Source organism: Nomascus leucogenys, chromosome 16, assembly GCF_006542625.1.
Source record: "Nomascus leucogenys isolate Asia chromosome 16, Asia_NLE_v1, whole genome shotgun sequence".
In the NCBI taxonomy this organism is placed as follows: domain Eukaryota; kingdom Metazoa; phylum Chordata; class Mammalia; order Primates; family Hylobatidae; genus Nomascus; species Nomascus leucogenys.
In genome coordinates, this window is record NC_044396.1 from 54,914,182 (window position 1) to 54,928,181 (window position 14,000).

General features: G+C 48.6%; 1 pseudogene; it reads left to right on the forward strand.

Moving 5' to 3' along the window:
* The first annotated feature begins 13,209 nt into the window (after positions 1-13,209).
* LOC115830673 lies at positions 13,210-13,748 on the forward strand (annotated as a pseudogene).
* The last annotated feature ends 252 nt before the right edge of the window (positions 13,749-14,000 follow it).

The window sequence follows — 14,000 nt, forward strand, 5'->3', positions numbered from 1 at the left end:
CTCGTGACATGCTTCCCAGCCAGAAGAAGGGTCTGCACAACATACTTGGCTAATCTAAGTGTGGTTAGGTTGGGAATCTTCTCTCCCTTGGACTCTGAGTGTGCAAATGTGTGTGTGCACGTGTGTGTGCGGGAGGGAGAATGTGGTAGGGGAGACCTAGGGAGACCTCTCCCAGAGGAAGAGGTGAGGCCGCCTGCCCAGGCCTCTCTCCATCTGCCTGCACAGACCAGATCAGAATGAGGACTGAAGCCCCCCACATGGGTCCCTGGGAGTCCAAGGGCACTGCCCAGAGGGGTTCAGCCTCCAGGCCACACCCAGGCTGGTCTGGGAATGACCCTTCTTTGTGTTAAGAAACATGAGCCTCCTGGATTCCACTTGAGGCCGGTGTGTCCCTCACAGAGAGCCTTTTGTGCCTGGGAGAGGGTTGGCCCCTATTCTGGCAGCCATCCAGATACTGCCTGCCTCCAGCCACCCTGCCCTGGGGCTCCCCACCATTCCTCCTCTCCAGCTGCACCTCCCTTCCTCCCAGGGTGCAGTCACCCGCCGAGGGCAGGGCACCCAGGGGAGCCTGAGCTGTGCCAGAAGCATGGCCCTGAGAGCCCCAGGCCAGAGGCTGGGATGACGCCAAGGACTGCTGTCATGGAGAGGAGAGAGCTCTGGGGACAGCCCACATGTGGGGACAGCCCAAAAGAGTCGGGGCTGCTTGGCGGGCCCACTTTAGGGCATCAGGGATGAGAAACATCCATCAGGGCCAGGCCAGGGCTCCATGACTGCTGCTCTGAAGCAGCAAAGCCCCCTACTCCACGTTCATCTTGCCAGGGCAGAGGGTGGGCTACAGCTGGATCTGGCTTGTTGCTGGGAGACACCATCACTGAAGGTCCGCGATTATCATTGCAACTGTTCATGTTCCTTTAAAAAATTAAATTAAAAAAAAAAACCCAACATGAGAAATCTCATGCTTGTCAGAGTCGTCCTCCCCCGCTGTCGGCTCCCATTATGAATCCGTGGCATCTTCTGCTGAGAGTTAATTACATGTTGTGTGAAAGATACCAGGCTTCCTTTAAAAATTTTTTCTCCTGGATGGGTTTTGACCCCGTCAGCTGCCTCCCTCTGCTTCCTCCCTGTGCAGCAGGAAAGAAGGGCATGCTTGGGGGAGGCACAGGCCTGATGTCCCGGCCCTCGGCTCCTCAGAGCCCGCATCCCTCCCACTGATTGCTCAAGGCCTCCCTGAACCCAGGCAGTTGTCACCCAGCGCCCGGAGAGCCCGCTCCTGCCAGAGCGCGGGGATCATGACAAAGCACAAATGGAGGTGCTATTTAAGGTGCCAAGCACTTAGCCCTCCACAGGCTGTTTCCTCTCACCCTCCTCCCTCACAAAAAGGGGGGTCGGGTGGAGGGAGGGGTGCGAATGGCTTCCTGAAGCCATCCCTGTGAAGGCTCAAAAGGGAATGTGACCCCTCCAGGAGGCAAAAGGCAGAGCCTCCCAGTTGCCGGTTCTTTTTTTCTGCTTGCTCCCACACATAGACAGAAATTCTCATTCTCGAGATGGCTCATCTTTTCTCCTAAGAGGCGATGACCCGCTCCGGAAGCAACAAGTGTGGACTAATACCTTGAGTTATTGCCCCTCTGCAGTGTTGAATTTCACCTCTTTAAGAGATGGCCAGTGGCACAGCTGTTGGGACCTCTCAGAGCATGTTACAACACCTTGCTCTGACAAGTCACAGCGTCTCGGAGCTGGAAGGGCCTTCTCCGCCAACCCCTGCCCTGAACTCAGGCACATCTTAAAGTGAAGAATTTGTAGTCGGGCACGGTGGCTCACGCCTCTAATCCCAGCACTTTGGGAGGCCAAGGCTGATGGATCACCTGAGGTCAGGAGTTCGAGACCAGCCGGGCCAACATGGTGAAACCCCATCTTTACTAAATATACAAAAAATTAGCTGGGCGTGGTGGTGGGCACCTGTAATCCCAGCTACTCGGGAGGTTGAGGCAGGAGAATTGCTTGAACCCAGGAGGCAGAGGTTGCAGTGAGCCGAGATCATGCCCTTGTACTCTAGCCTGGACAACAAAAGTGAAACTCTGTCTTAAAAAAAAAAAAAAAAAAAGCGGATAATTTTCTACTGTCCCCAGATATTAGTCGTGTACACCAATCAATAAAGGAAAACTCAAGATTGTGAGTTAAAAGTAATCACGTCTATAATGACAACTCTCAACTAACTACATACAGAATACTTACTTTTTAATGCAGGCAAAGTACTTTTCTTCATTCTAAACTTGATAGTGTAGAGTATGGGGATGTCAACTCATTTTAATTGTTAGGACAAATTAAGAAGAGCACTCTGCTGCCACTAGATTCCAAAATAAAATACAATTATGCATTTTATATTATTTGAATAACTTGCTTTGCAGCTTCCCATCATAGGTACAACCAAGAACTGACTTTATGAAAATAATAACTGCTCTGTTTATTTGGTTTTATTCTTCAAAGCAGTGTTAGGTCAGTCATAGTGGCTCACGCCTGTAATCCCAGCACTTTGGGAGGCCAAGGCCGGCAGATCACTTGAGGTTAGGAGTTTAAGACCACCCTGGCCAACATGTCGAAACCGCGTCTCTACTAAAACTATAAAAATTAGCCAGATGTGGTGGCGCGTGAACCTCTGCCTCCTGGGGGGTTGCAGTGAGCCAAGATCACACCACTGCACTCCAGCTTGGGTGATGGAGCAATACTCAGTCAAAAAAAAAAAAAAAAAAAAAAAAAAAAAGCACAGTGTTGAGTACTGAAAGGGCTGAGGAGGCACATTCGGCTAGTGTGACAAACCACTGGATTACTGAAGAGTGGGTCGTCCACAGCCTCTAAATCCCAGGGGTTTCAAATGCAGTGTGTAAAACCTGTTAAATTGAAAAATCCTGTGCCCTGTGCCCAGAGATTCTGATTTAGTAGGTCTAGGGTGGGACCTTGCATTCTGCATTTTTTAGCAAGCATCACGGCTAATTCTGATGCAACTAGCCATCCTTCCAAGTGGAGAGACTCCACAGAGGTGATGGCTGTGGCTTATAGGCATGGGAATCAGCTGGACCCCAGCAACTGCTGCTCTGTTCCCAGCCACAACTTTCCTGGAATGTGCATTTCAGGAAATTACTTGCATATGTATTTTTTAAAAATTGTTTTTTCCCCTTGGTTATAAAGCTAATGTAAGGCTAGGTGTGGTGGCTCACGCCTGTAATCCCAGCACTTTGGGAGGCTGAGGCAGATGGATCACCTGAGGTTGGGAGTTTGAGACCAGCCTGACCAACATGGAGAAACTCTGTCTCTACTAAAAATACAAAATTAGCTGGGTGTCATGGCACATGCCTATAATCCCAGCTACTCAGGAGGCTGAAGCAGGAGAATCGCTTGAACCCAGGAGGCAGAGGTTGCAGTGAACCGAGATTATGCCACTGCACTACAGCCTGGGCGACAAGAGTGAAACTCTCTCTAAAAAAAAAAAACCAAAACCAAAAACAAAAAAAACGCCAAGTGAAAGTGAAGACAGCCACGTGGAGAGAAAGCCACGTGCAGAGGTTACCGTGATGCAGCTGGAAGCCAAGGGACGCCAAGGATTGCCCTCCAGGAACAGGGAGGAAAGCAGAAGGAGCCCTGCTGCCACCTGGACTTCAGACCTCTAGCCTCCAGAACTGTGAGAGAATGAATTGCTGTTATTTTGTCTGGTGCTTTGTTGTGCAATCCTAGGAAACTAATCTACTATATGTTCCCTGGTGTGGTGTCAGCTGAGCCCGAAGACCTAAGGTACAAAGGACAGTTCTTGCTCCCTCTCAGAAGGGCATCCAGTCCAGCCTGCTAATCTGTTTTCCCTGGGAACATTTCTTGCTTCTGGTCACAGGAGCAAGAGCCCAGTAAGGGCCCGTCAGGGGCCTGTCATCCATTAGGGCAGGGTCTGGTTTAGTGCTTTCTTCAGGGCCACATCTCACTTGGCAAGAGGAACACACAAAAAATCAACTTAGTGTTTTTCTTCAAACTCGGATTTTGGCCAGCTGCAGTGGCTCACACCTGTAATCACAGCAGTTTGGGAGGCTGAGGGAGGCAGATCACTTGAGGCCAGGAGTCCAAAACCAGCATGTTGAAACCCCATCTCTACTAAAAATACAAAAATTAGCTGAGCGTGGTGGCACATGCCTGTAATCCCAGCTACTCAGAAGGCTGGGGCATAAGAATCACTTGAACCTGGGCGGCAGAAGTTTCAGTTGCAGTGAAAGAGCAAGACTCTGTCTCCAAAAAAAAAAAGGCTCTTAGATTTAACAAAATGGAGTAAGTGTTTGTTAGGCTCTTTCAACACCTCCTGGATTAAAGCCTCATTCAGCAGCTCACACTTTGTCACTGATCAGGCCTCAGACGGATTCACTACCAGGGCCTCTCAGGCCCTAAGCCCCTGACTGTCAGGCTGGGAGGTTGAACTACTGTTACATCCCTGACTACTCGTAGATCAGTCTTTTCTCTCGTGGCTTCTGAAAAGTTGCCCTCTCAGGTTGATTGTCTTGATCTTGGACAGAACTGGGACCTAAAGAACCCCATGTGCATATTATACACTTGAGGAGGTTGTTACCTCAAGAGTTACAAAGTCTAACACATTTTCAGCCATACTTTACCAAGTGCTCACTGGGTGCCACTTACTTCCTCATGTTCTCACAAAAGCCCTACAAGGTAGGCTGTGATATAATAAGAAACATATATTTGGTTTCTGCTCCCAGTTCCTGTCCCAGAGCTCCTAAAACCCTTGCAATTTCCTGAACAATAGAGGTTCTAGGTGCATCTTTTGTTCTAATATTTTATCTTTGGCACAGGTTTCTGACACAGAGCTCCCAATTCCCTGGGCATTTCCTGGGTGACAGGAGCATCTTTTGTTCTAAGGAGGTGACTCTCGGTGGACTCCTGGATGGGGGGGCTGGTCGCCAGAAAGACCAAGCCATGGTTAGAATCCTGGATCTTTCAGCCCCACCCCTCATTCCCTGAAGATGGGAGAAGGGCTGGAAATGGAGTTAATAATCGATTGTGTCTATGTGATGAAGCTTCCATCAAAACCCCTGAACTACGGGGGTGTGGAGAGCTTGTGCGCTGCTGAGTACATGGAGGGTGGTGTCCCTCCCCTTATTCCTTGCCCTCTGCATCTCTCCCATCTAGCGGTTCCTCTGTATCGTTTGTAATACTCTTATAATAAACTGGTAAATGTACTTAAAGTGCTTTCCTGAATTCTGTGAGCCACTCTAGCAAATGATCAAACCTGAAAAAAGGGGTTATGAGAACCTCCAATTTATAGCAAACAGGTCAGAAGATCCAGAAGCCCAGATTTGTGCCTGGCATCTGAAGTGGGGGGCTGAGCCTGAAACCCATGGGACCTGACTTTAACTCCAGGTAAATGGTGTCAGAATTGAATTAAACTCTATACACCAGCTGGTGTTGGAGAATTCGTTCTTGGGGGAAAACTTCTACCCCCGACATTTGATCACAGAAGTATCCTGTTGGGTATAAATAGAGAGAAAAGAAGTCTATTTTTTCCTTTACATAAGTACAACAATCTCTATTTTATAATTTAAAAAACTGAGGACCAGAAATACCAGCAGGCAGCCCAAGGTAGCAGAGCTTGTACATGGCAGAGCCAGAAGCAGAGTCAAGTCTTTTTAACACCGAGTGTCTGGCTGTCTGTTCTGTTAGGTAGTCAAGAATGGCTTAGAGGATCAGTGGAAGGCAGCTTGTCAGTAGAGTGATGAATGCTAACAAGGGATGCCAGATGTTTTGAGAATTTACGCCAAAACTTTTGAGGCAGATGTTCCCAGTTCCACTCAGTTTCATCTCCACCTTTTCTGGCATCTAGAGTAATAAGGAATTTTGTCATCACACGGCCCCTGAAAATAAGCTAATCCCTGCTAACTCACCTCCTAATTTTCATATCTCAATTTCAATAAGTCTATGCCCGAAAAGTTGCAAGGAAAGTGAGCCCTCTAAATATACACAAAAAATTCTTTTTTTTTTTTTTTTTGAGATGGAGTCTCACTCTGTTGCCCAGGCTGGAGTGCAGTGGCACAACCTTGGCTCACTGCAAACTCCGCCTCCTGGGTTCAAGTGATTCTCCTGCCTCAGCCTCCCGAGTAGCTGGGATTACAGGCACGCACCACCACACCCAGCTAAATTTTGTATTTTTAGTAGAGACGGGGGTTTCACCATATTGGTCAGGCTGGTCTGGAACTCCTGACCTCGTGATTTGCCCACCTCGGCCTCCCAAAGTGCTGGGATTACAGGCATGAGCCACCGCACCTGGCCAGTTAAATTTCTAACACATGAACTTTGGAGGTCACATCCAAACCACAGCAAATTGCTCTTTGGAAAAAGTTTTGTGAAGAGAAGCAGCCTCTAATTTATTTTTAAATATGACATGCTAGCTTTGGTGAGGTTTGCTTGTGTTCCTGAGTGTGGGTTTACGCACAACAGGTTAGCTTTAGTGAGATACACTTATATCCCCTTGACCCTCAGCCCTGGTTCCAATTGCTAGGTTAGGAGCTAAGGCTCTTTCTGCTGAACAGTTGCTGTGGGTCAAGCAGGATGATGTTCCCAGGCCAAAAAGCCTGGGCTGAACTCTCAGGCAAAGAGCAGGCAGGCAGAAATCCTCAACAAAATACTAGCAAACTGAAGTCAACAACAGATCAAAAAGATCATTCATCATGACCAAGTGGAATTTATCTCAGGGATGCAAGGATGGTTCAACACATGCAAATCAATCAGTGTGATGCATCATATCAACAGAATGAAGGACAAAAGCCATATGACCATTTCAACTGATACTGAAAAAGCATTTGATAAAATTTAACATCGTGTCATGATTAAAAAAAAGAATCCTCAAAAAACTGGGCATAGAAGGAACATACCTCAACACAATAAAAGCCATATATGACAGACCCACAGCTAGTATCACACTGAACGAGAGAAATCTGAAAGCCTTTCTTCTGAGATCTAGAACACAACAAGAATGCCCACTTTCACCACTGTGATTCAACATAGTACTGGAAGTCCTAGCTAGAGCAACCAGACAAGAGAAAGAAATAAAGGACATCAAATTGGAAAGGAAGAAGTCAAATTATCCTTGTTTGCAGATGAAATGATGTTATATTTGGAAAAACCCAAAGAATCCAGCAAAAAACTATTTTAACTGATAAATTCAGTAAAGTTTTAGGATACAAAATTCAACATACAAAGATCAGTAACATTTATATATACCAACAGTGAACAATCTGAAAAAGAAATCAAGAAAGTGATCCCCTTTACAATAGCTGCAAATAAAATAATATACACAGAATTAAACTTAACCAAAGACGTGAAAGATCTCTACACTGAAAGCTATAAAGCATTGATGCAAGAAATTGGAGAGGACAGGCTGGGCACAGTGGCTCAAGTCTGTAATCCCAGCACTTTGGGAGGCTGAGGTGGGAGGATCACCTGAGGTCAGGAGTTCTAGATCAGCCTGGGCAACATGGTGAAACCCTGTCTCTACTAAAAATACAAAATTAGCCGGGCAGGGTGGCACATGCCTGTAATCCCAGCTAATCGGGAGGCTGGGATTAGCCTCCCGAGTATATCTCCGTCTCACCAAAAAAAAAAAAAAAAAAAAAAAAAAAGTGAAATTGGAGAGGACACCAAAAAATGGAAAGATATTCCATGTTCATGGATTGGAATAATCAATATTGTTAAAATGTCCATACTATCCAAAGCAATCTACAGATCCAATGCAACCCCTATCAAAATACCAATGATGGCCAGGAGCAGTGGCTCACAACTGTAATCCCAGCGCTTTGGGAGGCTAAGGTGGGTGGATCACTTAAGCCAATGAATTCGAGATCAGCCTGGGCAACATGGCACAACTCCATCTCTACAAGAAATACCAAAATTAGGCATGTAGCACACACCTGTAGTGCCAGGTATTTGGGAGGCTGAGATGGGAGGATCACTTCAGCATGGGAGATGGAGGTTGCACTGGGCCAAGATCATGCCGCTGCACTCCAGCTTGAGTGACAGAGCAAGACATCTGTCTCAAAACAAAACAAAACCACAAGAAAAAAATCAGTGACATTCTTCACAGAAACAGAAAAAATAATCCTAAAATTTATATGGAACCACAAAAGACCCAGAAGAGCTAAAGCCATCACAAGCAAAAAGAATAAAACTGGAGGAATCACATTACTTGACTCCAAATTATACTACAGAGCTATAGTAACCAAAATAGGCACAGAACTGGCATAAAAATAAACACATAGACCAATGGAACAGAATAGAGAATCCAGAAACAAATCCATACACCTACGGTGAACTCATTTTTTATAAAACTGCCAAGAACATACATTGGGGAAAGGACAGTCTCTTCAATAAGTGATGCTGGGAAAACAATATCCACATGCAGAAGAATGAAACTGACCCCTACCTCACCACATATAAAAATCAAATCAAAATGGATTAAATACTTAAATCTAAGACCTCAAACTATGAAACTACTAAACGAAAACACTGGGGCAACTCTCCAGGACATTGGTCTGGGCAAAGATTTCCTGAGCAAATACCCCAAAAGCACAGGCAAACAAAGGGAAAATGGATAAAAGAGATCACATCAAGTTAAAAACCTTCTGCACAGCAAACAAAACAATCAACAAAGTGAAGAGACAACCCACAGAATGGAAGAAAATATTTGCAAACTACCCATCTGACAAGAAATTAATAATCAAAATATATAAGTAGCTCAAACAACTCAACAGGAAAAAAATCTAAAAATCCAATTTTTAAAATAGGGAAAATATCTGAATAGAAGTTTCTGAAGAGAGGACATACAAATGGCAAACAGATATATAAAAAGGTGCTCAACATCATTGATCATCAGAGAAATGCAAATCAAAACTACAATGAGTTGTCATATCTCAATCCAGTTAAAATGTTTTTTTTTCAAAAGATGGGCAATAATTAATGCTGGCGAGGATGTGGAAAAAAGGGAACCCTTATACACTTTTGGTAAGAATGTAAACTAATATAGCTGCTATGGAGAACAGTATGGAAGTTCCTCAGAAAACTAAAAATAGAACTACTATATGATCCAGCAATTCCACTACTAGGTATGTCGAAGAGATATCTGCACTCTTATGTTTAAAATTCACAGCAGCCAAGATTTGGAAGCAACCTAAATGTCCACCAATAGATGTATGGATAAAGAAAATGTGGTACATATGGGCCAGGCATGGTGGCTCACACCTGTAATCCCAGCACTTTGGGAGGCCAAGGTGTGTGGATCACGAGGTCGGGAGTTCAAGACCAGCCTGGCCAAGATGGTGAAACCCCATCTCTACTAAAAATACAAAAATTAGCTGGGCATGGTGGCAGGCGCCTGTAATCCCAGCTACCTGGGAGGCTGAGGCAGGAGAATTGCTTGAACCGGGTAGGCAGAGGTTGCAGTGAGCCGGTATCACACCATTGCACTCCAGCCTGGGCAACAGAGTGAGACTCCGTCTCAAAAAAAAAAAAAAAAAAAAGAAAAAGAAAAGAAAATGTGGTACATATATACAATGGAGTACTATTTAGCCATAAAAAAGAATTTGCAATGACGTGGATGGAAGTGGAGAACATTATGTTAAGTAAAACAAGCCACGCAAAGAAAGACAAATTTCATATGTTCTCACTAATTTTTGGGAGCTGAAAATTAAAAAAAAATACTGGCACAGTGGCTCACACCTGTAATCCCAGCACTTTGGGAGGCCAAGGTGTGTGGATCACGAGGTCAGGAGTTCAAGACCAGTCAGGCCAACATGGTGAACCCTGTCTCTACTAATAATACAAAAATTACCTGGGTGTGGTGGCACATGCCTGTAATCCCAGCTACTCAGGAGGCTGAGGCAGGAGAATCGCTTGAACCCAGGGGCAGAGGTTGCAGTGAGCCAAGATTGTGTCACTGCACTCCAGCCTGGGCAACAGAGCAAGACTCTGTCTCAAAAAAAAAAAAAAAAAAAAAAAAAAGATTAAAGCAATTGAACTCATGGAGACAGGGAGTAGAAGAGTAGAAGGATGGTTACCAGAAGGGTAGGTGGGCCAGGGATGAGGGGGAGTGAGGATGGTTAATGGATATAAAAATGTAGCTACACGGAAGGAGTAAAATCTAGTATTTGGTAGCACAACAGGATGACTACAGTCAATAATAATTTATCATACATGTAAAAATAACTAAAAGAAGGCCGGATGTGGTGGCTCATACCTGTAATCCCAGCACTTTGGGAGGCCAAGGCAGGCAGGCAGATCACTTGAGGTTAGGAGTTTGAGATCAGCCTAGCCAACATGCAGAAACCCCGTCTCTACTAAAAATACAAAAAAATGAGAGGCCAAGGCAGGCAGATCACGAGGTCAAGAGATCAAGACCATCCTGGCCAACATGGTGAAACCGGTCTCTACTAAAACTACAAAAAAAATAGCTGGGCGTGATGGTGCGCACCTGTAGCCCCAGCTAGTCCAGAGGCTGAGGCAGGAGAATCACTTGAACCCAGAAGGCAGAGGCTGCAGTGAGACAAGATCATGCCACTGCACTCCAGCCTGGGCGACAGAGTGAGACTCTGTCTCAAACAAAACAAAACAAAACAAAACAAAAAACAAAACAAACAAACAAAAACTACTAAAAGAGTATGACTGGAATATTTGTAACACAGAACAGATAAATGCTTGAGGTGATGAATACTCCGCTTACCCTGATATGATTATTATGCATTGTATGTTTATGCCAAAATAGCTCATGTACCCCATAAATATACACACCTACTATGTACCCATAAATTTAAAAAAATCTAGAAAATGATCAAATCTAAAATCTAAGCTATTTTCTATTTGAATTAAGAAAAATTATTTTCCTTAAAAAAAACGCAGATAGGGTCAAAACCCAAGATGAGGCTGTCCTGAAAGCAGAGACAGCACACAGGAAGCCCCATCAGACACAAAGGAAGCCTATGAGGCCAAACGTGGGGGCAGAAGACAGAAGAGCCGACAGCTCATTTGCTTCCCTGGGAGTTCCACTAAGGAGTGGTAAGGATGGAGTGCTTGTCTCCCAGTGGGCCGCTGGGTGGAGAGGAAAGCTGAATACAGCAAAGCCTCTCAAAGCAGGCAAAGCGTGGTGAAGGCTGTAGTGGAAGTGCCAAGGGTCAAGTTAACTCATGAGAAAAGCTTCATGAAGGTGGCAATTGAGCTGGGCCCAAGCCAAAAGCATAAGTAATCAGAATTAGAAACGGTGGAAGAGTCAACCCCTACTGAGACAGTTCGGGTTCTCAGCCTGAAGGAAAATGTGGAAGTTGGAGGTTGTGGAGTTTGTGGCTTAAGCCACAGCCCCCTCCCACACCTGGCCTTAGCTCCCAGGATACCCGCCCCCCCACTGGGTCAGGCCACGAACTTCCCGAAGAGCAACCACATAAGGCGCAGGACCTTCCACCACTCACACTTTCCAAACCTATCCCTGGCCACTATTTCTTCCCTGTGATGTCACAGGGCTCTGCATCTTGTCCCACATCAGCAAAATTAGACCCCTTGGTTTCCCAAGAGTTGTCATTTTTAACTCTTTTCTACAGGCGCCTGGAGCACAGGGCTTCCCATAAGTCTGATTCAATGCTATTTTGAGCTGGGTTAGATTGGCAGAAATGAACCACCCACCCTTGGAAAAGTCACACTTGGGAAAAGGCTGCCCCAGCAGAGGTGGACCGGGAGCTCTTTCTCAGCATGAGTTTGAATGCGGGTCATATGGAGCAAGGAGACGCTCACATGGTTCCTGCAAAGCTGTGCTGACAAACAGCTCCCGACAGATGCAGACCGGTTCTGTTCACCCAGCTGTTATGCCGCTTCTGCCTGCAAGATGAGACGGACACCTCCCCTCCCCAGGTTGGTATCATTTATTGAACCATGGCTTTGGAAAGAACAACAAGTCCAAATCCCGGAAAGAGGCTGAGCGTGAATTCCAGCTGGAGGCCACCAATGACAGCCCTGTCTTGCTATCCTGGTGGGCATGGCATGGGTGGGCGGGGTGCGATGGGGTGGAGGGAAGGAAATCCAAGCACCTGTGGATGCTTGCTGCGTTACTCGGTCCCCCTGGCTCCACGTCACCCTTCCTTCCTGCCTGACGTGATCAGGGAAATCTGCGGGGTTAAAGAAGCTTCTAGAAGCCACTTAGTCCCCCTGCAGGTAGATGCTTTTTTAAGGGTCTCTTGCTCACTTTGAGCATTCTAGAACCACAGATGCAGCCTCTCAGAGTGGTTACTGAGCACCAACTCAGGGGCAGACCATAGCGCCCAGCCTTGTTACAGCGAGGAAGGTGACTCTCAGTGGACTGGGGCTCTTGAATTCCTTTACCCTCGGATATATATCCTTCCAACCCCATCCCACGATGGTGACAGGGTCTGTGGTCAAGGGAGGGGGTCACGTTAGGTCAGTGCGGTTCTTCAAGTCGGACCCCAAGCAGGCAGCACCAGTCCCCAAGAGCCTAGGGCTCGGCCAGAGCTGCTCCCATCAAAGGGAACTGGGTGGGGCCCTGTTATCCAGACACAAATGTCTGCTGGGCCCCTGGGACCCAGGGTGTCCAAAGGTGGTTCTTTTCCTCCCTCAGAAACTTGGCCCAGGGCCTTTCCCAGCAAGTGCCTCCCCCTTCTCCCGCCCTCGGGTGCCCTTCCCAGGCCACCCTGGGGCGGGCCCAGCCACCCACTCAGTGAGGGCTTCAGCACGTGGCTGTGGGGGGCGGCGTGTTTCCTCTCCGCCCCCGCAGCTCTGCAGAGGGTGGTTTTCGCCCTCTCTTCTCCCCCATCCCCCGTGACTTCTTGTAAAAGGCTCCGGCGTCCCCACCCACCTCCGCCCTCCCGCGGCTGCCAGACCGGTGCCTGCCCCCGCCTGCCCCGGAGGCCGCGCTCTCTCCCCGCCCCTGGCAGCGGGCTTTGCTTCGAAAACTGTTGACTCAGAGGGTGGCCGGGCGGCCAGCGTCTGATGTCAGCCTGGAGCTGGGCCAGGGAGTGCAGGGCGGGCGGCGCTGCGAGCGAGGGAGGAAGGGTGCGGGGCCGGGCCGGGCCGGGTGGGCGCCCGCGGCAGGCGTAGGGGCTACGCTCGGCGCTCCCTGCTGCGCGCTCGGCCTCGGCGGCGGCCCGGGCGCCCGTGACTCAGGGTGCGTCACCGGAGCAGATGCCCGGGGCGGTTGGAGGCTCCCGGGCTCCCGCTGACTCATCAGAAAGGCCTGCTGCGCGGCCCCGGGGGGCGGGGGAAAGTGGGGGACCGCGGGGAGCTGCCGGGCAGGCGGCAGCCGAGGTCGTTTGAGGCGCGCAGAGCCGGAAAACCCCACGGAGACGGCTGCGCGGGGGCGGGGCGATCGGCACTGACCAGGTCACCTGCAGCGCGGGCTGACGGCGGGCGACTGAAGGAGGGAGCAAGTCTCCCACCCCCAGCAGCCGGCGGCCGCTTCCGAAGCCTGCCCCCTTCCACTGCCGAGCGGCGCCCCGCGGGCCCCCAGCCAGCGCGCCCGAGGCGCCCCCGCCCCGTGTCGCTGGCGCTGCGTTATTGGGAGAAGGCGGTTCCTGAGCACCAGCGCGGGCCTCGGTGACACCCGAGGTCGCTGGGGTCTTCCCCCTCCCCTTAAGACTCTGAGTCTGTCTGTGGGAAGAGCTTTCATTCCCCACCCCACTCTACGCCGACCTTCTCTGGGGGAGGCTCCACTGGCACTGTAGACACCACGTGCTGGGTAAAAAGGCCTGGTCCCAGCGCTTCCCTGTCACTGACTGCTAACCACAAGGAGCCGTGGCACTCAGGAAATGCGGCAGGGGGGCTGGAGAACTATCAGGAAGGGGTGTGGGCAGAGAAGAGGCTTCCACCCTGTCTTAGAACACGGACACAGTCCATGGCATTCAAAAGAGGCGGGAGGCTCCTCTGTGCACGGTGCCTTCCGCCCCGGGACAGGTGGAGGAGGGGATTTGACTGGT